Source organism: Mixophyes fleayi, chromosome 12, assembly GCF_038048845.1.
Source record: "Mixophyes fleayi isolate aMixFle1 chromosome 12, aMixFle1.hap1, whole genome shotgun sequence".
Classification (NCBI taxonomy): Eukaryota; Metazoa; Chordata; class Amphibia; order Anura; family Limnodynastidae; genus Mixophyes; species Mixophyes fleayi.
The window spans coordinates 49,797,391-49,820,012 of NC_134413.1; the positions used below are offsets into that span (position 1 = coordinate 49,797,391).

The 22,622-nt window shown below is 50.3% G+C and overlaps 1 protein-coding gene across 8 annotated transcripts in view; it reads left to right on the plus strand.

Annotated features, from left to right (window-relative positions):
- LOC142109128 (embryonic protein UVS.2-like) overlaps positions 1-22,622 on the plus strand; it is a 77,520-nt gene that overhangs the window by 33,197 nt on the left and 21,701 nt on the right. The gene's annotated exons all lie outside the window — the stretch shown is intronic.

Below are 22,622 nucleotides of genomic sequence, written 5' to 3' on the forward strand. Positions count from 1 at the left end.
AGAGAGATGCTGAAGGGGGGGCAGAGAGGCGCTTAAGGAGGGGGGCAGAGAGAAATGCTGAAGGAGGGGGACAGAGAGAGATGCTGAAGGAGGGGGGCAGAGAGAGACGCTGAAGGAGGGGGGCAGAGAGCAGCGCTGAAGGAGGGGGGCAGAGAGAGATGCTGAAGGAGGTGGACAGAGAGAGATGCTGAAGAGGAGGGGCAGAGAGAGATGCTAATGGAGGGGGCAGAGAGAGAGGCTGAAGGAGGGGGGCAGAGAGACGCTGAAGGAGGGGGGCAGAGAGCAGCGCTGAAGGAGGGGGGCAGAGAGAGATGCTGAAGGAGGTGGACAGAGAGAGATGCTGAAGGAGGAGGGGCATAGAGATGCTGAAGGGGGGCAGAGAGGCGCTTAAGGAGGGGGGCAGAGAGAGGCGCTGAAGGAGGGGGCAGAGAGAGATGATGGTGGGGGACAGAGAGAGATGCTGAAGGAGGGGGCAGAGAGGCTGAAGGAGGAGGGCAGAGAGAGACGCTGAAGGAGGGGGGCAGAGAGAGGTGCTGAAGGAGGGGGGCAGAGAGAGGCGCTGAAGGAGGGGGGCAGAGAGATTCCTAAGGAGATGCACAGAGAGAGATGCTGAAGGAGGTGGACAGAGATGCTGAAGGAGGGGGACAGAGAGATGCTGAAGGAGGTGAACAGAGAGATGCTGAAGGAGGATGGGCAGAGAGAGATGCTGAAGGGGGGCAGAGAGGCGCTGAAGGAGGGGGCAGAGAGAGATGCTGAAGGAGGGGGACAGAGAGAGGCGCTGAAGGAGGAGGGCAGAGAGAGATGCTGAAGGAGGGGGACAGAGAGAGATGCTGAAGGAGGGGGACAGAGAGAGACGCTGAAGGAGGGGGGCAGAGAGAGACGCTGAAGGAGATGGACAGAGACACTGAAGGAGGTGGACAGAGAGATGCTGAAGGAGGGGGACAGAGAGATGCTGAAGGAGGGGGACAGAGAGAGATACTGAAGTAGAGAGGCGCTGAAGGAGGGGGACAGAGAGAGATGCTGAAGGAGGTGGACAGAGAAACGCTGAAGGAGGTGGACAGAGAGATGCTGAAGGAGGGGGACAAAGAGAGATGCTGAAGGAGGGGGGCAGAGAGAGATGCTGAAGGAGGTGGACAGAGAGACGCTGAAGGAAGGGGACAGAGAAAGATGCTGAAGGAGGGGGACAGAGAGAGACGCTGAAGGAGGTGGACAGAGACGCTGAAGGAGGGGGAAAGAGAGTGATGCTGAAGGAGGAGGGGCAGAGAGGCGCTTAAGGAGGGTGGCAGAGAGAGGCGCTGAAGGAGGGGGGCAGAGAGAGAGGCTGAAGGAGGGGGGCAGAGAGACGCTGAAGGAGGGGGGCAGAGAGCAGCGCTGAAGGAGGGGGGCAGACAGAGATGCTGAAGGAGGGGGGCAGACAGAGATGCTGAAGGAGGGGGGCAGAGAGAGATGCTGAAGAAGGTGGACAGAGAGAGATGCTGAAGGAGGAGGGCAGAGAGAGATGATGCTGAAGGGGGGGGCAGAGAGGCGCTTAAGGAGGGGGGCAGAGAGGCGCTGAAGGAGGGGGACAGAGAGAAATGCTGAAGGAGGGGACAGAGAGAGATGCTGAAGGAGGGGGGCAGAGAGAGACGCTGAAGGAGGGGGGCAGAGAGCAGCGCTGAAGGAGGGGGGCAGAGAGCAGCGCTGAAGGAGGTGGACAGAGAGAGATGCTGAAGGGGGGTGCAGAGAGGTGCTTAAGGAGGGGGCAGAGAGAGGCGCTGAAGGAGGGGGGCAGAGAGAGATGCTGGAGGAGGTGGACAGAGAGAGATGCTGAAGGAGGAGGGGCAGAGAGAGATGCTGAAGGAGGAAGGCAGAGAGAGATGCTGAAGGGGGGGGCAGAGAGGCGCTGAAGGAGGGGGGCAGAGAGAAATGCTGAAGGAGGGGGACAGAGAGAGATGCTGAAGAAGGGGGGCAGAGAGAGACGCTGAAGGAGGGGCGCAGAGAGCAGCGCTGAAGGAGAGGGGCAGAGAGAGATGCTGAAGGAGGTGGACAGAGAGAGATGCTGAAGGAGGAGGGGCAGAGAGAGATGCTGAAGGAGGGGGCAGAGAGAGAGGCTGAAGGAGGGGGGCAGAGAGCAGCGCTGAAGGAGGGGAGCAGAGAGAGATGCTGAAGGAGGTGGACAGAGAGAGATGCTGAAGGAGGAGGGGCAGAGAGAGATGCTGAAGGGGGGGGCAGAGAGAGATGCTGAAGGGGGGGGCAGAGAGATGCTTAAGGAGGGGGGCAGAGAGAGGCGCTGAAGGAGGGGGGCAGAGAGAGACGATGGAGGGGGACAGAGAGATGCTGAAGGAGGGGGCAGAGAGAGGTTGAAGGAGGGGGCAGAGAGAGACGCTGAAGGAGGGGGGCAGAGAGAGGTGCTGAAGGAGGGGGGCAGAGAGAGGCGCTGAAGGAGGGGGGCAGAGAGAGGCGCTGAAGGAGGGGGGCAGGGATATGCTGAAGGAGATGCACAGAGAGAGATGCTGAAGGAGGTGGACAGAGATGCTGAAGGAGGGGGACAGAGAGATGTTGAAGGAGGTGGACAGAGATGCTGAAGGAGGGGGACAGAGAGATGCTGAAGGAGGGGGACAGAGAGATGCTGAAGGAGGGGGACAGAGAGATGCTGAAGGAGGGGGACACAGAGACGCTAAAGGAGGTGGACAGAGAGACGCTGAAGGAGGTGGACAGAGAGAGACGCTGAAGGAGGTGGACAGAGAGAGACGCTGAAGGAGGTGGACAGAGAGAGACGCTGAAGGAGGTGGACAGAGAGAGACGCTGAAGGAGGGGGACAGAGAGAGATGCTGAAGGAGGTGGACAGTGACGCTGAAGGGGGGGCAGAGAAAGATGCTGAAGGAGGGGTACAGAGAGAGACGCTGAAGGATGTGGACAGAGATGCTGAAGGAGGGGGACAGAGAGAGAGAGACGCTGAAGGAGGTGGACAGAGAGACGCTGAAGGAGGGGTGCAGAGAGAGGCTCTGAAGGAGGTGGACAGAGAGAGATGCTGAAGAAGGTGGACAGAGAGAGATGCTGAAGGAGGAGGGGCAGAGAGATATGCTGAAGGGGGAGCAGAGAGGCGCTTAAGGATGGGGGCAGAGAGGCGCTGAAGGAGGGGGGCAGAGAGAAATGCTGAAGGAGGGGGACAGAGAGAGATGCTGAAGGAGGGGGGCAGAGAGAGACGCTGAAGGAGAGGGGCAGAGAGCAGCGCTGAAGGAGGGGGGCAGAAAGAGATGCTGAAGGAGGTGGACAGAGAGAGATGCTGAAAGAGGAGGGGCAGAGAGAAATGCTGAAGGAGGGGGCAGAGAGAGAGGCTGAAGGAGAGGGGCAGAGAGATGCTGAAGGAGGGGGGCAGAGAGCAGCGCTGAAGGAGGGGAGCAGAGAGAGATGCTGAAGGAGGTGGACAGAGAGAGATGCTGAAGGAGGAGGGGCAGAGAGAGATGCTGAAGGGGGGGGCAGAGAGATGCTTAAGGAGGGGGGCAGAGAGAGGCGCTGAAGGAGGGGGGCAGAGAGAGATGATGGAGGGGGACAGAGAGAGAGGCTGAAGGAGGGGGCAGAGAGAGAGGCTGAAGGAGGGGGCAGAGAGAGACGCTGAAGGAGGGGGACAGAGAGAGGTGCTGAAGGAGGGGGGCAGAGAGAGGCGCTAAAGGAGAGGGGCAGGGAGATGCTGAAGGAGATGCACAGAGAGAGATGCTGAAGGAGGTGGACAGAGATGCTGAAGGAGGGGGACAGAGAGATGTTGAAGGAGGTGGACAGAGATGCTGAAGGAGGGGGACAGAGAGATGCTGAAGGAGGTGGACAGAGAGACGCTGAAGGAGGGGGACAGAGATGCTGAAGGAGGGGGACAGAGAGATGCTGAAGGAGGTGGACAGAGACGCTGAAGGAGGTGGACAGAGAGACGCTGAAGGAGGTGGACAGAGAGACGCTGAAGGAGGTGGACAGAGAGAGACGCTGAAGGAGGGGAACAGAGAGAGATGCTGAAGGAGGTGGACAGAGACGCTGAAGGGGGGGCAGAGAAAGATGCTGAAGGAGGGGTACAGAGAGAGACGCTGAAGGATGTGGACAGAGATGCTGAAGGAGGGGGACAGAGAGAGAGACGCTGAAGGAGGTGGACAGAGAGACGCTGAAGGAGGGGTGCAGAGAGAGGCTCTGAAGGAGGTGGACAGAGAGAGATGCTGAAGAAGGTGGACAGAGAGAGATGCTGAAGGAGGAGGGGCAGAGAGAGATGCTGAAGGGGGGGCAGAGAGGCGCTTAAGGATGGGGGCAGAGAGGCGCTGAAGGAGGGGGGCAGAGAGAAATGCTGAAGGAGGGGGACAGAGAGAAATGCTGAAGGAGGGGGACAGAGAGAGATGCTGAAGGAGGGGGGCAGAGAGAGACGCTGAAGGAGGGGGGCAGAGAGCAGCGCTGAAGGAGGGGGGCAGAGAGAGATGCTGAAGGAGGTGGACAGAGAGAGATGCTGAAGGAGGAGGGGCAGAGAGAAATGCTGAAGGAGGGGGACAGAGAGAGATGCTGAAGGAGGAGGGGCAGAGAGAGATGCTGAAGGGGGGGCAGAGAGGTGCTTAAGGAGGGGGGCAGAGAGAGGCGCTGAAGGAGGGGGGCAGAGAGAGATGCTGAAGGAGGTGGACAGAGAGAGATGCTGAAGGAGGAGGGGCAGAGAGAGATGCTGAAGGAGGAGGGGCAGAGAGAGATGCTGAAGGGGGGGCAGAGAGGCGCTGAAGGAGGGGGCAGAGAGAAATGCTGAAGGAGGGGGACAGAGAGAGATGCTGAAGGAGGGGGGGCAGAGAGAGACGCTGAAGGAGGGGGGCAGAGAGCAGCGCTGAAGGAGGGGGGCAGAGAGAGATGCTGAAGGAGGTGGACAGAGAGAGATGCTGAAGGAGGAGGGGCAGAGAGACGCTGAAGGAGGGGGGCAGAGAGCAGCGCTGAAGGAGGGGAGCAGAGAGAGATGCTGAAGGAGGTGGACAGAGAGAAATGCTGAAGGAGGAGGGGCAGAGAGAGATGCTGAAGGGGGGGGGCAGAGAGATGCTGAAGGGGGGGCAGAGAGATGCTTAAGGAGGGGGGCAGAGAGAGGCGCTGAAGGAGGGGGGCAGAGAGAGATGATGGAGGGGGACAGAGAGAGATGCTGAAGGAGGGGGCAGAGAGAGAGGCTGAAGGAGGGGGCAGAGAGAGACGCTGAAGGAGGGGGGCAGAGAGAGGTGCTGAAGGAGGGGGGCAGAGAGAGGCGCTGAAGGAGGGGGGCAGGGAGATGCTGAAGGAGATGCACAGAGAGAGATGCTGAAGGAGGTGGACAGAGATGCTGAAGGAGGTGGACAGAGAGACGCTGAAGGAGGGGGACAGAGAGATGCTGAATGAGGGGGACAGAGAGATGCTGAAGGAGGTGGACAGAGAGACGCTGAAGGAGGTTAACAGAGAGATGCTGAAGGAGGTGGACAGAGAGAGACGCTGAAGGAGGGGGACAGAGAGAGATGCTGAAGGATGTGGACAGAGACGCTGAAGGGGGGGCAGAGAAAGATGCTGAAGAAGGGGTACAGAGAGAGACGCTGAAGGAGGTGGACAGAGATGCTGAAGGAGGGGGACAGAGAGAGAGAGACGCTGAAAGAGGTGGACAGAGAGATGCTGAAGGAGGTGGACAGAGAGAGACGCTGAAGGAGGGGGACAGAGAGAGATGCTGAAGGAGGTGGACAGAGAGAGATGCTGAAGGAGGTGGACAGAGACGCTGAAGGGGGGGCAGAGAAATATGCTGAAGGAGGGGTACAGAGACGCTGAAGGGGGGGCAGACAAAGATGCTGAAGGAGGGGTACAGAGAGAGACGCTGAAGGAGGTGGACAGAGATGCTGAAGGAGGGGGACAGAGAGACGCTGAAGGAGGTGGACAGAGAGACGCTGAAGGAGGTGGACAGAGAGAGACGCTGAAGGAGGGGGACAGAGAGAGATGCTGAAGGAGGTGGACAGAGACGCTGAAGGGAGGGCAGAGAAAGATGCTGAAGGAGGGGTACAGAGAGAGACGCTGAAGGATGTGGACAGAGATGCTGAAGGAGGGGGACAGAGAGAGAGAGACGCTGAAGGAGGTGGACAGAGAGACGCTAAAGGAGGGGGACAGAGAGAGATGCTGAAGGAGGTGGACAGAGAGAGATGCTGAAGAAGGTGGACAGAGAGAGATGCTGAAGGAGGAGGGGCAGAGAGAGATGCTGAAGGGGGGGGCAGAGAGGCGCTTAAGGAGGGGGGCAGAGAGCAGCGCTGAAGGAGGGGGGCAGAGAGCAGCGCTGAAGGAGGGGGGCAGAGAGAGATGCTGAAGGAGGTGGACAGAGAGAGATGCTGAAGGAGGAGGGGCAGAGAGAGATGCTGAAGGAGGGGGCAGAGAGAGAGGCTGAAGGAGGGGGGCATAGAGACGCTGAAGGAGGGGGGCAGAGAGCAGCGCTGAAGGAGGGGAGCAGAGAGAGATGCTGAAGGAGGTGGACAGAGAGAGATGCTGAAGGAGGTGGACAGAGAGAGATGCTGAAGGAGGTGGACAGAGAGAGATGCTGAAGGAGGAGGGGCAGAGAGAGATGCTGAAGGGGGGGGCAGAGAGGTGCTTAAGGAGGGGGGCAGAGAGAAGCGCTGAAGGAGGGGGGCAGAGAGAGATGATGGAGGGGGACAGAGAGAGATGCTGAAGGAGGGGGCAGAGAGAGAGGCTGAAGGAGGGGGGCAGAGAGAGACGCTGAAGGAGGGGGGCAGAGAGAGGTGCTGAAGGAGGGGGGCAGAGAGAGGCGCTGAAGGAGGGGGGCAGGGAGATGCTGAAGGAGATGCACAGAGAGAGATGCTGAAGGAGGTGGACAGAGATGCTGAAGGAGGGGGACAGAGAGATGCTGAAGGAGGTGGACAGAGAGACGCTGAAGGAGGGGGACAGAGAGATGCTGAAGGAGGGGGACAGAGATGCTGAAGGAGGTGGACAGAGAGACGCTGAAGGAGGTTGACAGAGAGATGCTGAAGGAGGTGGACAGAGAGAGACGCTGAAGGAGGGGGACAGAGAGAGATGCTGAAGGAGGTGGACAGAGACGCTGAAGGGGGGGCAGAGAAAGATGCTGAAGGAGGGGTACAGAGAGAGACGCTGAAGGAGGTGGACAGAGATGCTGAAGGAGGTGGACAGAGAGAGACGCTGAAGGAGGGGGACAGAGAGAGATGCTGAAGGAGGGGGGCAGAGAGAGACGCTGAAGGAGGGGGGCAGAGAGCAGCGCTGAAGGAGGGGGGCAGAGAGAGATGCTGAAGGAGGTGGACAGAGAGAGAGGCTGAAGGAGGGGGCAGAGAGAGAGGCTGAAGGAGGGGGGCAGAGAGGCGCTGAAGGAGGGGGGCAGAGAGAGGCTCTGAAGGAGGGGGGCAGAGAGAGATGTTGAAGGAGGTGGACAGAGAGTTGCTGAAGGAGGTGGACAGCGACGCTGAAGGAGGTGGACAGAGAGATGCTGACGGAGGGGGACAAAGATGCTGAAGGAGGGGGACAGAGAGAGATTCTGAATGAGGGAGGCAGAGAGAGGCGCTTAAGGAGGGGGGCAGAGAGAGATGCTGAAGGAGGTGGACAGAAAGACGTTGAAGGAGGTGGACAGAAAGACGCTGAAGGAGGTGCACAGAGCGAGATGCTGAAGTGGGGGGCAGAGTGAGAGATGCTGAAGTGGGGGGCAGAGTGAGAGATACTGAAGGGGGGACAGAGTGTGAGATGGCGAAGAGGGGGACACGGTCCGAGATGGCAAAGGGAATACAGAGTGATATGGTGAAGGGGGCGCAGTGATATGATGAAGGGGCACAATGTGATGGTGAAGGAGTCTAAATACATCTTACGTCATTTTGACTACTTAAAAAACTGAACCACCCGGTAATTATTTTTGGTGTGTTTATAGTGGAATAAAGAACACAACGGAACAGAAGAAATAGATGTTTTTGCATGATTTTATTTTATTTTTCTAGAATGTAGATTGAAATCACTGTATTTATAACTATTTGCATTGGACAGATTCCTCTAGCCTTTTGATATTTTAGATAAAAAGTTGCCACCTCTCTAGAATTTACTTGCATGTTTGTCTTGTGAGCATTAGGAGATCTGTATTATGTGTTGTCAGAGGTTGAAGTGGGAAATTAGGCATGCTGGTATGGAAAACCAAGAGAATGGCCAGGGTGAAATTAATTTTAGATGCTTTTTAACACTCCTGAAAGTGAAAATGGATGACAGTAATGTAGTAAACACTAAAAGAATGAAGATTTGTTTGATGCAGAAACACATTTTTAGATAAATATCCCAAGATAGAGTCCTCGCTCAGAAAAATAATTGATAAGCACTTTAACTTGAATTTCTATGTGGCCAAATGTGTTCTTACCTTCTCTCCCTTCCACCTGCTTCCTCCAAGTCAAAGAAGTCAAAGAACCTGGCAATTCAACTGCACTATGCACCTTGCCCTCAGGGGGACTAAGTACATTTACCCCTGGAGAACTAACTTTTACAGCCGAATGATGCAGTTTCTGCCGACAACATTATATTTTCCCCTCAATACGGAAGTAAAAGCCGCTTCTCCAAGGTAAATGTAGCGCATCCAACGTTCCATATTGCAACCCCACCCCCGGAGGCGGCAGGCGACGTCATCGTGGGGATGTTCTAGTTTTTCTCTGGTCTTTAGTTCTCTTATGGTGCATCCTTCATAAAATAGGCCATGTGTGCATTCTAACATGTATATAGCTCCTTCTGGGCGCCATGAGTTTTTGTTTTAGTGCCTCTTTGGTGGTGTTGAAGATTAGTTCTCTTGTATGTTTAGTGTTTCTAGCTTGTTGATTTTTGCAGCCCATGCAGGTACCACACTGGAAATTGAAATTGGTTTATTTTCCTTGGCACATATTGCTTTGTGCTCTCAGTTGTGGATAGAAATGTAAGTGCCTTGGCATAGATAATGTTGACATCTTCCTTAAGCCAGTGTTTTTGATGATGTTTTTCATATGCTTAGGAAGACTTGTTGCATTTATTGATAAATAGAAATAAATAAGGTGCTCTGTTTTAATTGAAATATTATCGTATGTTTTGTTGACTAATTTAGGGTTGTATTTGTGACCAATTAATTCATTTTTTAAGCTAGTTCCCAGATGTATGTATGATTCCTGGCTAGTATAGTTCCTTTTGTCGAACCAGTTTTTAATGAAGATTGCTATTTCCACGGTTGTACTTGTTACAGTTTAATAGCTTGTGAGGTCTTTCTGTTATCACGTATCGCCCCAACACAAAGGGTCCGATACTCTCACCTGCCAAATTTGGGGATTGTGGGGAAAGGAGGTGACTGCGGACTATAAAACATATACTTTTTCTAGCCCTCTGGTTCCCCCATGTTTGTAAGTCATATTTAAGCTTGTGTATAATCTATTTTTAAAGTAGTTAATATAACTGCCAGCATGTATCATTAGCATGCAGACTAGTCCATTGTTTCAGTCTAGGCAAAAGGTTTATTGTCCACCAGTCCTGTATGAATGTACTTCACACCAGGGGGTCTCCTGTCTTCCTTTAGCTTTGATCTGTGTGTGCTAGCATAGGAAAAGGGTCCACAGACCGAGCTCTATGTTTAATTACAGAGGATGGCATTGTGGATTCAAATGTAAGTGTGTCTGGAGTGTAATCTTTTCTGTTTACGCAAACTCTGCTGTCACATAACAATACCTGCTCCTAATTAAATCAGGAGTGACTAATCTGCTACCTCATTGTCTGTATGTTTACCTGTGAAAAGGTAAACACACAAAGAGGACCAATCAGGCCGGTCCTGGAATTGCTGATGAGGTCATTTCTGGGCTTAAAAGACACCTAGAGAGGAGAGCAAATTGGCATTCACTACAAAGTGAGCTGAGGTCAGGCTGGCATTGCGGTATATCCTGCCCCTGCCGGGAAAGGGGACAATTGGTCCCTGGAGTACTGCCGTGCGCTGATCTACCTCTCCCGGTCTTAGGGAGCTGCGTGTCCGCTGAAAGCGGAGTGACAGTTACTTAGGGCCACTACGTTTGCTGGTAGTCCTAAAGGAGAGAGGCAGCAGTCCCTGAAAGTAACAAGGATACTGGTGAGGTGTTTTTATTACACCCTATACCCACACTGTAGTGATATTTGTTGCAAGTTATTATTATTTACATCTGTTGTTGCTGTTTTGTGCTACCATTTTGTTAAATAAAGTTATTTATGTTATTTCGGATATTTGCCTGGGTGATTTTGAACCTTGGATGGGTACCGGGTAGGCCAGCTGTGCGGCTCAGGTTACGTTAAACCCGGTATTCTCACAGGGATCCCCGCCGCGTCCGTCCGATGGCGGCTGCCATCTTTATTCCGGGTCTGCACATGCACAGACCCGTCTTGTGAGATATAACTCCTCCTCTCTGCTCCCATTCATCCAGCCTGTCATCACCTCACTATTTAAGACACCTGGGCCAACACCCAGGTGGCTGTTCTTTGTTTGTCTTGCCTGACTGTGTGAAAACTTGACTCCCTGGCTCCAGCTTAACTGTTCCTGTATCTTTGCATGACTGACTAGGCCCTGCTCATTCCTGGATATCAACTCACAGAGTTACCATCATTTCCAGCACCTGAACTCAGCTCTGCTTATTCCTGGATATCAACTCACAGAGTTACCATCCTCTCCAGCACTTCAGCTCAGCTGCACCTGTGTGTCTAATCTACAGTTCTCAGTTCAAAGAGCTCCCTTACCTGTTCCTGTATTTCTGCATGTGTGACTCAGCTCTGCTCATTCCTGGATATCCATTCACAGAGTTACCATCCTCTCCAGCACTTCAGCGCAGCTGCACCCAGGGCCGGACTGACTACTGGCTAATAGTGTGGCTAATAGTTGTTCTGTGTGGCCCCATGTTGCTATAGTGTGCGTGTGTGTTTAGCCATGTTCATATAGCGTGCGCAGTATTTTAAATATAGCGCGTGTGCGCGCGTGCAATATTTTAATATAATATGTGAGGGAAGGTAGGATCTTAATATAGTGTGGGAGGTAGGCTATTTAATGGTGGAGTGTAGGCGGGGGCTAGTTATTTAAGTTGAGGTGAAGGAACCTTTAATTAAATGCTGGGGTGGTTTAGGGCTATCAATTGAATATGGGGCTGATTTTGGGGAGGAGGGCTATTTATTAAATGTAAATATAATTTATTTATTGCTGGGGATGGTTGTGGAAAATGGCTATATTTATTAAACTTTAATGCTATTTAATTTATTGCTGGGACTGTTTGGAGGGAGGGAAATATGTTTTGAGTAAATGGGTATACTGTTAATTTAATGTTCGGGCTGGTTGGAGGGAAATAGGTCTACTTATTAAATGTGAATATTATTATTGTGGAGACTGGAGGGAGGCCTAATTATAAAACGTGAGTGCTATTGTTTTAACACCGGGGCTGGTTGGAGTTTTCTAAATCTCATGTACCCATTTTTTTTTCAAAATAGGGCATCCAATATTCCAGGATCTAGACAAGAAGGAACTGAGCTAAAGAAACCAGCTGCTACAAGTGGTGAAAGTGACCAAGACAGGTAGGAGAGAGCAGGACAGTCTGAGAGGACAGACAGAGAGCAGGACAAGTGGTGAAAGTGACCAAGACAGGTAGGAGTGAGTAGGACAGTCTGCCAACTGTCAGAATCTGATGGGGCAGTCCTGAATTTAGGTGACTGCTCACTTAGTCAGGATTTAGTCCGACTGCAAGGACAGTTGGGAGATATGTCCTGCTTCACAATGTACTGCTTGTGAAGGCAGAGCTGTGTGCTTCTAACAGTAGTGCCTGTGTTTTAAAATAATCTAAAATAATAACCATGTTAGGGGCCCTGCTGTCTTAAATACCTTGAGCCTTAATCCACCTCGGGTTAGGGGAAAGGAACTGATAGCTGCTCCCAGTTCCTGGACAGGACACAGACTGCAGAGCAAGCTGAGGAGCTCTAAGTATCACAAGATTTGGTAATCTCGTGAGACAAAGAGTTTCTTTGCTCACTTTACTGGAAGTTCCCACCCTTATGGATGTCAGCAGCACCAGAAGCACAGATAAGTACAGTGGGCTGAGGGTGTCATAATGTCCCTGGGGGGATGGTGTGATGTGGCTGGGAGGGCGTGATAAATGTAATGTATTATTATAATGTATGCATCAATGCCCCATGTTGGCCACACAATGAGGTCACGCCCTGTTCGGCGGCACATATTTTTTTTCCTGCTGGATCGGAGGTGGGCCTGTGTACTTTAAATGCCAGGGCTGATTTTCAGTCCCAGTCCGGCCCTGGCTGCACCTGTGTGTCTAATCTACAGTTCTCAGCTCACAGAGCTCCCTTACCTGTTCCTGTATTTCTGCATGTCTGAGTCAGCTCTGCTTATTCCTGGATATCAGCTCACAGACTTTACCATCCTTTCCAGCATCTCATCTCTGCTGTTCAATGTGTCTAACCTACAGATCTCTGCCCACAGAGCTCTCCTACCATTTCCTGTATTTCTGCATATCTGTCTCAGCTCTACTCAGGCCTGGATTTCAGCTCACAGAGCCTACAATCCTTTCCAGCTTTTCAGCCCTGCTGTTCAGTGTGACTATTTACAAGATCTCTGCTTACTGAGTACCCCTACCTTTACCTGTATTTCTGCATGACAAACCCAGGAACCATATTCCCTGTCATGAATCGTGCCAGTAAGAACAGGCCCTAAAGTGTGTGTGTGTGTGTGTATATATATATATATATATACATATATACAAGTTAACCCTTGCATGAACCTCATGCATCTTAGTCAAATCAAGCTACTTAAGGTGTTAAAAAGGTTCTTGTCATGCATTTGGGCCATAGCCCAGGCCTGTTCAGGGGAAGAGCATTACTTCCCGACGCAAGCGCCCTTTTTTAACGTGGTTTTGTCCATATGTCACCACCTCATCATTTTTCTCCATCACCTCATCCTTCATCTTTATCGCCACATCTATCCAGATGTCTATCCAGACACAGGGATCTCTCACAGCGGTCCTGAGTATCACACTCATCTCGCTCTGTCACCCCCGGCAACCATCAACCACTCCCCACTGTCATCCCCGGCAACCACCAACCACTCCCAACTGTCACTTCTCCTTCAAGAAATATATATATATTTTTTTAAAATCTTTATAAACACTTTTAACAATTAACAAATTAAAAACATCTTAGTATACCAAATTTCAGCCCTTTCTGAGTTTTTTTTCCCCACACACACTAAGAATTTAGTAGGTCAGTGTATAACTCCGCCCAGCAGGTGGCGCTGCAGCTTGGTTTTTTTTTTTTTTCACACACACACACACACAGACTAACACACGCCACTAGGCTTTTATATATATATATATATATATATATATATATATATATATATATATATATATATATATATATATATATATATATATATATATATATATATATATATTTGAAAAACGAAACCAGAACCAAAAAAAACAAAGACATGACGGATGTTTCTGGAGAACAGCAAAGGATATCCTCCAGCATTTGGTTGGAAGAGTGGAGCAACATGAAAATACACAACTCCAAGTACTACAGTGACTTCAGACCCTGTCCGCTCGCCTTGATAACCTTCAGGCTGCACGTCCTCCAGTTCCTCCGCCACCTCCAGTTGAGTCTATTGCCCAGCAGGACTCTCCTGCGTCTCCCTCTACGCTTAGACTTCCCTCACCTTCCAAGTTTGACGGCGACCCTAAAACCTGTCGTGGATTTTTGAATCAATGTCTGATCCTGTTCGAACTCCAACCTCAGAATTTCCCTACTGGCAGGACGAAAGTCGCTTACATCATTTCACTACTGACGGGACCAGCCTTCGCCTGGGCTTCACCCTTGTGGGAGAGAAACGATTTACTTCTTAGGGACTGCCCTGCCTTCTTATCTTTATTTCGGAGGATTTTTGATGAGCCTGGATGTGTTGCCTCTGCAGCCACTAGAATTCTGAGACTCTGCAAAGGGACCCATTCTGTGGCCCAATACGTGATTGAGTTCCAAACACTCTCTTCAGAGCTCCAGTGGAACAATGAGGCTCTAGTGGTGGCCTTCTGGCAGGGACTTTCCGATCGGGTGAAAGGTGTTCTGGGCAGCTGAGAAAGATCATTCCCGTCGCTCTACTTTTAGGCTGGCTCCCCGTTTTCAAACCCCTACTGTTCCTGATGAGCCAATGCAACTAGTGAGAACTCGTTTGGTCCCTGAGGTACGCGAGAGAAGATGAAGGAGCAACCTTTGCATCTATTGCGCAGAATCCGGGCATTACCTCAATTCATGTCCAAAGAAGTTGGGAAACGCCAAACCCTAATCTGCTCTCGGGAGGTCAGGTTGGGGACATCTAAATCCTCCCCTATTTCTGGTTCCTGCTCCATTCCTGTTTCCGTACAGTCTGCTTCTATCAAGTTTAACTCATTGGACTCCGGAGCAGCTGGAAACTTAATTTCTCATTCCTTGGTCTCTCGGTGGTCATTGCCTACCGTATCTTTGAATTACATCACTGTAAAGAATCGCTATCCTATCACCCTAATCACAGAACTGTTTGATACGATTAAAGGTGTCAAGATTTTCACTAAAGTGGACTTGCGAGGGGATTACAATCTCATCAGGATCCGAGCAGGCGATAAATGGAAGACCGCCTTTAACACTCGGGACGGCCATTATGAGTCATGCCTTTCAGACTATGTAATGCTCCCGCTGTTTTCCAAAGTTATGTCAAGAAATCTTCAGAGATTTGCTCTACTCCTGCATAGTAGTATATCTCGATGACATCTTGATTTTTTCTAAAGATCTCGACTCCCACCGTCTACATGTCTCTGAAGTTCTATCCAGACTCCACAAGAATCACCTCTTTTGCAAACTGGAGAAATGTTCTTTTGAGGCCCTGTCTATGCCATTCCTGGGTTACATTGTTTCCGGCACCGGGCTACAGATAGATCCCGAGAAGATTCGTGCCATCCTAGATTGGCCACTACCATCTGGCCTCAAGGCTATCCAGCGTTTCATAGGTTTTGCCAATTATTATAGACAATTTATCCAAGGATATTCTACCATTATCGCTCCAATTATAGCTCTCACCCACAAAGGAGCCAATTCCAAGGTTTGGTCCTCGCAGGCTATAGAGGCCTTTACCCTTCTCAAAGGGGCTTTCTCCTCAGCTCCTATCCTCAGACAACCGGATGACTCTCTACTTTTTTTCCTTGAGGTTGACGTCTCTGCAGAGGGCATTGGAGCTGTACTCTCCCGAAAACCCAACTCCAATAAATTCCTGCCTTGCCCTTTCTATTCTCGCAAATTTCTTCCTGCAGACTGCAACTACACCATCGGGGACAAGGAGTTACTTGCCATGAAAAGACTCTCTGAGTGGCGCTACCTGCTGGAGGGAGCTCGGTTTCCTGTTACCATCTTCACGGACCATAAGAACCTCTTATACTTGCAAACAGCCCAGTGCCTTAATCCATGCCATGCTCGCTGGTCACTATTCTTTTCTTGTTTTGATCTTCATGTGACTAACAAACCTGGCTGTATTAATAAAAAGGCAGATGCTCTTTCAAGAATTTTTTCCACTCAGAATTCTGACCAAGTTCCGGAACATCCCATCTTGGATCCCAAGTTTCTACTTTCATCAACCTTGTCCTCTAGTCCTGTTCCACCTCCAGGCAAGACTTTTATTCCTCCATCTCCGGAAGAAGCTTCTACACTGGTTCCATGCATTCCATCCCGCTTTTCCGGTCACACAGGCTTCCTCAAATCAATGGAGATCATCTCACAAGACTATTGGTGGCCTACCCTTCGCTCCGATGTAAACGATTTTGTGGCTGCCTGTACCATTTGCGCTTAACACAAATCCTCTCATCAACTTCCTACTGGCCCTCTAGTGCCTCTACCCTTTGCAACTAGACCGAATTTTGTATCAGATCTTCCACCCAGTCAGGGCTTCAATACTATCTGGGTTATTGTAGACCGCCTACCTAAGATGGTACATTTCGTTCCCTTAGTTAGTTTGCCTTCTTCTCCAGTTCTGGCACAGCATTTTATAAAGGAAATCTTCCGGCTGCATGGATTCCCTCTAGAAATCATATCGGACCGCGGAGTCCAATTTGTCTCCCATGTTCTGGCGCGCATTATGCAAGGCCCTCAAGATTCAATTAAATCTCTCCTCAGCATATCACCCGCAATCTAATGACCAGACAGAGAGAGTGAATCAAGACCTTGAGACCTTTCTCAGAATTTTTTCCCCTGCCAATCAGGATAACTGGTCTGAACTCCTACCCTGGGCTGAGTTCGCCCACAACAATCTGTTTCACGAGTCTACATCTGCAACTCTGTTCTTCATTGTCTATGGGTTACACCCCTCTCTACCCAAATTCTCAGCCCTCCCTTCCACCCAAGTTCCTGCTGTGGACATCCTCCAGCGCGATTTCTCCTCCATCTGGTCCCAAGTTGTTACCTCGCTCAGGAGAACGCCTGAGCGTTAAACGATTTGCAGATTAGAGACAACGGGCAGTTCCTGCAATCAAAGTGGGAGACAGGGTATGGCTCTCTACCCGGAACATCCGTCTCAAAGTACCATCCATGAAATTTGCTCCACGTTTCATCGGTCCTTACAAAGTCCTACGAGTTATTAACCCTGTCTGCTTCAAGCTACAACTTCCTACTTCTCTCCGTATCTTCAATACATTTCATGCCTCTCTTCTAAAACCACTCATCATCAACAGATTCTCTTCTGTTTCTCCATTGCTTCCTCCACCTAAGCTTCTACAAGAGGAAGAGTTCGAGATCACCCAGATTCTGGATGCAAAAAGGTCTCAGAACAAGATTAAATACCTAGTGGATTGGAAAGGCTTTGGCCCGGAAGAACGGTCATGGGTCGATGCTCCAGATATCCATGCTCCGGCTCTTTTACGGGAATTCCACTCTAAAACTCTTAAGAAGAACTCTCCTAGGCGTCCAGCGGCCACCTTTAAAATGGGGGGGGGGGGTACTATCACATATCGCCCCAACACAAGGGGTCCGATATTCTCACCTGCCAGATGTTGGGATCCCTGCCTGCGCCGGGCGCTGTTTCCGTCCAATGGTGGTGGCCATCTTGATTCCGGGTCTGCACATGCGCAGACCCGTCCTGTCAGATAGAACTCCTCCTTTCTGCTCCCATTCGTCCAGCCTGTCATCACCTCACTATTTAAGACACCTGGGCCAACACCCAGTTGCTTGTTCTTTGTATGTCTACCCTGAGTGTGTGAAGGCTCCCTGGCTCCAGCTTACCTGCTCCTGCATCTCTGCATGACTGACTGAGCCCTGCTCATTGCTGGATATCAACTATGAGTTACCATCATTTCCAGCACCTCAACTCAGCTTTGCTTATTCCTGGATATCAACTCACAGAGTTACCATTCTCTCCAGCAGTTCAGCTCAGCTCTGTCAGGATCTGCCTGCAAGCCCTATGCATTGCATGCTGCTTTGCCTGGCAGCTCCTGCCTTTTGGACTTTATTATTGTTATATTGTGGCAGTACCTCTATTTACCAGAGGTGCTGCTATTGTGCTCCTTGTTTGTACTAGGGGTTAAACTGCACATTAATTATCCCTTGCACCTGGGTGTGGCCCTTCTTATACCTGTCACTCCCAGCATACATTGCTGGTTATTTTTGTTACATGGTCCCTTTTCTCCCTTGGTCCCTTTTCCCCTGGTCCCTTTTCTCCCTTGCATTACTGCCTCCCTTCGTGCCTGTTTTGTCCACCCTCCCTTAGGATGTAAGCTCGCATGAGCAGGGCCCCTCTCCCCTCCTGTCTTCATACTGACTCTTCTGCTCCGCCCTCACTCCATATGTCTGCCCGGAGTTTCCGAAGCATTGGTACTTAGTGTTTATTGTTCTGTAATGTTTTACCCTGTATGGTCTACTGTTCGTATTATGTAAGGCACTGCATAATATAATACAAATATAATTATTGGTTGGGCAAAAACCCTGTGGCGCCCAACAAATAAATAATAATAATACACGCTGTTACTTCTTTTCTGTTGTGCTTCTGGGTTACTTGCTGCTTGGGATCTCTCCATACCTCCTGCTTACCTGTATCATCTGTGAACCTGGTATTTACTTCTGCATTTCCCTGCAAGCTCATTAATACACCTTCTGGTTTGCACTCTTCAGCAAATAAACAGTGTATGTTTTCTCCATATTTGTGGCTCCTTAGCTGTATTTCTGCATTGAACCGTGACAGTATAACCAGCCTACAAAAAACAGTCTAGGGGTCGTATGAAAGATTTGTATTCTGGGACTTTTTCTGCAATTAATTTTCATTTGTTTTTTGCAACATGTCTGTTTTACCAATCTTGGAATTGCCACTGCTACAGACTTTACAAATGGACATAATCTTGCTACATTCTCAGCTTGCTAAATTTTCTGCTCTACTTGTGGACCCACTCAGGAGACTGTCAGATTCTGTCTCTCCTAATGCAGAAGCAGCTGATTTATTTCACCCAACCTTCTCTGCTGTGGAATCTGTACAAACAGCACCTCTTAATTGCGCTTCTACAAATTGGCAGGTTACTAAGAACTATGGTGTAACAAATTCCCAGTTCACAGGTGGTCCACGCCCCCATCTGACCAAAGAGGAGCGAGTGCGCAGAATGGCTAACAAATTGTGTCTCTACTGTGCCGGTAATGTACACTTCTTACAGGACTGTCCTCTCCGCAGACCACGTCAGTTTACACTACCATCTTCTGTTGTTTCCTCTCCGCATCCTGGATTTGTGTACGCTTCACTTCCCATTGCCACATTACAATCTCTTTTGCTCCCTGGGGTGAGGCCCAGCCTGCAAACCCCAGTTACCAATCCTGAGGTGGCAGCTCCTGCCTCGTGTCCCGAGGTCCCGGCCTCTGCCTCGTGTCCCGAGGTGCCATCATCTGTCTTCAGCTCAGAGTCTCCTGCCACTGTGTTCGGTCCTGAGTCTCCTGCCATTGTGTTCAGTCCTGAGTCTCCTGTCGCTGTGTCTGGTCCTGAGTCTCCTGCCACTGTGTCCATTCCTGAGTCTCCTGCCACTGTGTCCGCTCCTGAGTCTCCTGCCACTGTGTCCGCTCCTGAGTCTCCTGCCACTGTGTCCGCTCCTGAGTCTCCTGCCACAGTGTCCGCTCCTGAGTCTCCTGCCACAGTGTCCGGTCCTGAGTCTCCTGCCACAGTGTCCGGTCCTGAGTCTCCTGCCGCAGCCTCTGCACCCGAGTCTCCTGCCACTGTGCTGCCTGGTCCTTAGTATCCTGCTACCATGCTGCCTGGTCATGAGTCTCCTGCCGCTGTCTCCAGGTCATGAGTCTCCTGCCGCTGTCTCCAGGTCCGAGTCTCCTGCCGCTGTCTCCAGGTCCGAGTCTCCTGCCGCTGTCTCCAGGTCCGAGTCGCCTGCCGCTGTCTCCAGTTCCGAGTCGCCTGCCGCTGTCTCCAGTTCCGAGTCGCCTGCCGCTGTCTCCAGCTCCGAGTCGCCTGCCGCTGTCTCCAGCTCCGAGTCGCCAGCCGCTGTCTCCAGCTCCGAGTCGCCAGCCGCTGTCTCCAGCTCCGAGTCGCCAGCCGCTGTCTCCAGCTCCGAGTCGCCAGCCGCTGTCTCCAGCTCCGAGTCGCCAGCCGCTGTCTCCAGCTCCGAGTCGCCAGCCGCTGTCTCCAGCTCCGAGTCGCCAGCCGCTGTCTCCAGCTCCGAGTCGCCAGCCGCTGTCTCCAGCTCCGAGTCGCCAGCCGCTGTCTCCAGCTCCGAGTCGCCAGCCGCTGTCTCCAGTTCCGAGTCGCCTGCCGCTGTCTCTGTTCCTGAGCTGCAGCCTGCTCCAGAGGGGGCGCTGCCCTTAAAGCCTGCTCCAGAGGGGGCCCTGTCCCTCCAGTCCGCTCCAGAAACATTGGCGGTCCATGCGGTTCAGCCCGAGTTACCGGTCCATGCGGTTCAGCCCGAGTTGCCGGTCAGTGCTGTCCCCTCCAAGTCTGCCGCCCAGTCCGGGCCTGCTGCCAAGTCTGCCGCCCAGTCCGGGTCTGCCTCCAAGTTTGCCCAGCCCAAGCCGCCTCTTGCCGAGGGTCTACAGTTCCATCACCTACCTTTGAGGGGCACCTTTCTTAATATAGTGCTCTACTGAGGTTTTGTGCTTTTTATTTCCCCTCAGTTCCTGGCCTGGTCAGTGACCCAAAGAAGCAGGTTTTGTTTTTGTTGGCAAACTTTAGAGGAGAGGCCATGGAATGGGCAAACCATTTGGTTGAGACTGATCACCCCTTCCTATCTGACTTACAACTATTTGTTAAGGCAGTGATCAACAAGTTTTCACCAACACCTGCAGTGCCATCTTGTGGGTCACCTGTGCTTTCAGTAACACTACCCAGCACTACAATCCTAGAGTTACCTTTGTGCTCCTCCCAGTTGGCTCAGGCTCCCATTCCGAGAAAATCCCGTAAAAGGGGAGGACGTAAGAAGAGAGGAGGTTCTACAGTGCTTCGTTCTGGCATGACTTCTTTCGCCTTCCTGCCCGTGGACAAGGACTTTTCTGCCGGACCCCCATTGTGGACTATGATTCCGATGAATTTAGACATTTTTGGTAATCGGGGGTCTGGAATCCCTCCTGGAGGGGGGTGGGGGGGGGGTATTGTCAGGATCTGCCTGCAAGCCCTAGGCATTGCATGCTGCTTTGCCTGGTAGCTCCTGCCTTTTGGACTTTATTATTGTTATACTGTGGCAGTACCTCTATTTACCAGAGGTGCTGCTATTGTGCTCCTTGTTTGTACTAGGGGTTGCCCTGCTCATTAATTATCCCTTGCACCTGGGTGTGGCCCTTCTTATACCTGTCACTCCCAGCAAACATTGCTGGTTATTGTTGTTATTTCCTTTCTGCTGTTCGTCTGGGTTACTTGCTGCTTGGGATCTCTCCATACCTCCTGCTTACCTGCATCATCTGTGAACCTGGTATTTACTTCTGCATTTCCCTGCAAGCTCATTATTACACCTTCTGGTTTGTACTCTTCAGCAAATAAACATTGTATGTTTTCACTATATTTGTGGCTCCTTAGCTGTATTCCTTCATTGAACTGTGACAAGCTGCACCTGTGTATCTAATCTACAGTTCTCAGCTCACACCTGTTCCTGTATTTCTGCATGTGTGACTGGATATCAGCTCACAGACTTTACCATCCTTTCCAACATCTCAGTCCGGCTGTTCAGTGTGACTATTTACAAGATCTCTGCTCTCTGAGTCCCACTACCTGTATCTGTATTTCTGCATGACAAACCCAGGAACCATATTCCCTGCTGTGAATCGTGACATCTGTGAATTGTGTTGTTTGTGATTTATAATTTTCAAATTTAAGGTTCTATCTTTCCTTTTGCCTGTGGTGAATTCTAAGTTCAGATTATTACTATTACATTATTACTATAAATGTAAGTTAAGAGAACCAGGGCCTCATTTAGAGTTAAGAATAATTGACTGCCCGATGTACTCCTAAAATGCTGGTATCAAAATTTACTCTTACTTGGGTGATTTGAGCTTCATGTATGTTAAGATACTCAAGACAGTGTGTTAGAATGTGGCTGCATTAAGATACGTTTTAATCATATATTGTTGTGGCCGAATGCTCGATAAGCTGATCATTTTCATCATCAACCTATTTATAATCACTTGCTTTGTAAATGATTATTAAAGGAATAGAAAATAAATACACAAAGGTGAAATGAGCACCAGTGCTTACTGTCTAGCTGTTTCCAGCTATTCAGGTAGGACAAACAGGGTGGGGTGTCCCTACAAAAGCCACAACCATCACCAGCCTGACAGGTTAGACTGGTCCCACTATTGGGAAAGCAGACCCTGTGTCCAGAGTATGTTCATGAGAGCGTGTAATTCTCTAAGGGAACTGCGCCCACAATGCATCTCTCAGAAAAAAAACAGCCTTGTGATAACAGCATTGGAGCTCTTCACAACATCCAAAAATGTACAAAAAAAACAAGAATAGTATTTTATTATGTGGCAGTACTGGCCTCAGCAAGCCCTGGCAGCCTTAAACTCTGGGATATGCTGGCGTTTGTAGAACTACAAGTGCCAGCATACACATGAACATACTGACGCTTGTAGAATTAATTTACCCCTTGGAGTGGATTTCTCTATATGTGTTCCGGTATTTCCCGATAATATAAATGCAAAAAAATCAAGTAAATTAATTCCTAGTATAACATTTCTGTCAAGTGTAATGTTGGTAAATATTTCAGTATTTTAAATCCAAGCCCATAAACAACACAGCTGTGCCGCTTGGCTATATAAAGCAAAGTTGGGGAAATGTATCCCACCATGCATTTTTGATTGTTGAAGTTTAATTAGGCCTATGTCAATTTTTTTATTACTCCAAATAAAAATCTGAAATATTGAATCAATATGTATGCTATCTTTATGTTTTGAGATCAAGGGTGGTATCTAAAGTGGATAAAGAGGTTTTGGAAATATGATCATTTTGAGCAAATCTGCCCTACCCCCTTAGGACTAGCACAGTCATCTCAAAACACTAACTTCCATCTCAATCCTATTGATTGTCTTGGTAATATTAAGTGCATATAGTGGACTAATATTGTTTGGCAACAGTGGTAGTCATGTTAGTGATACTTATAATTCCGACACAGTGTATACCTACAAAACAATTCCGATTT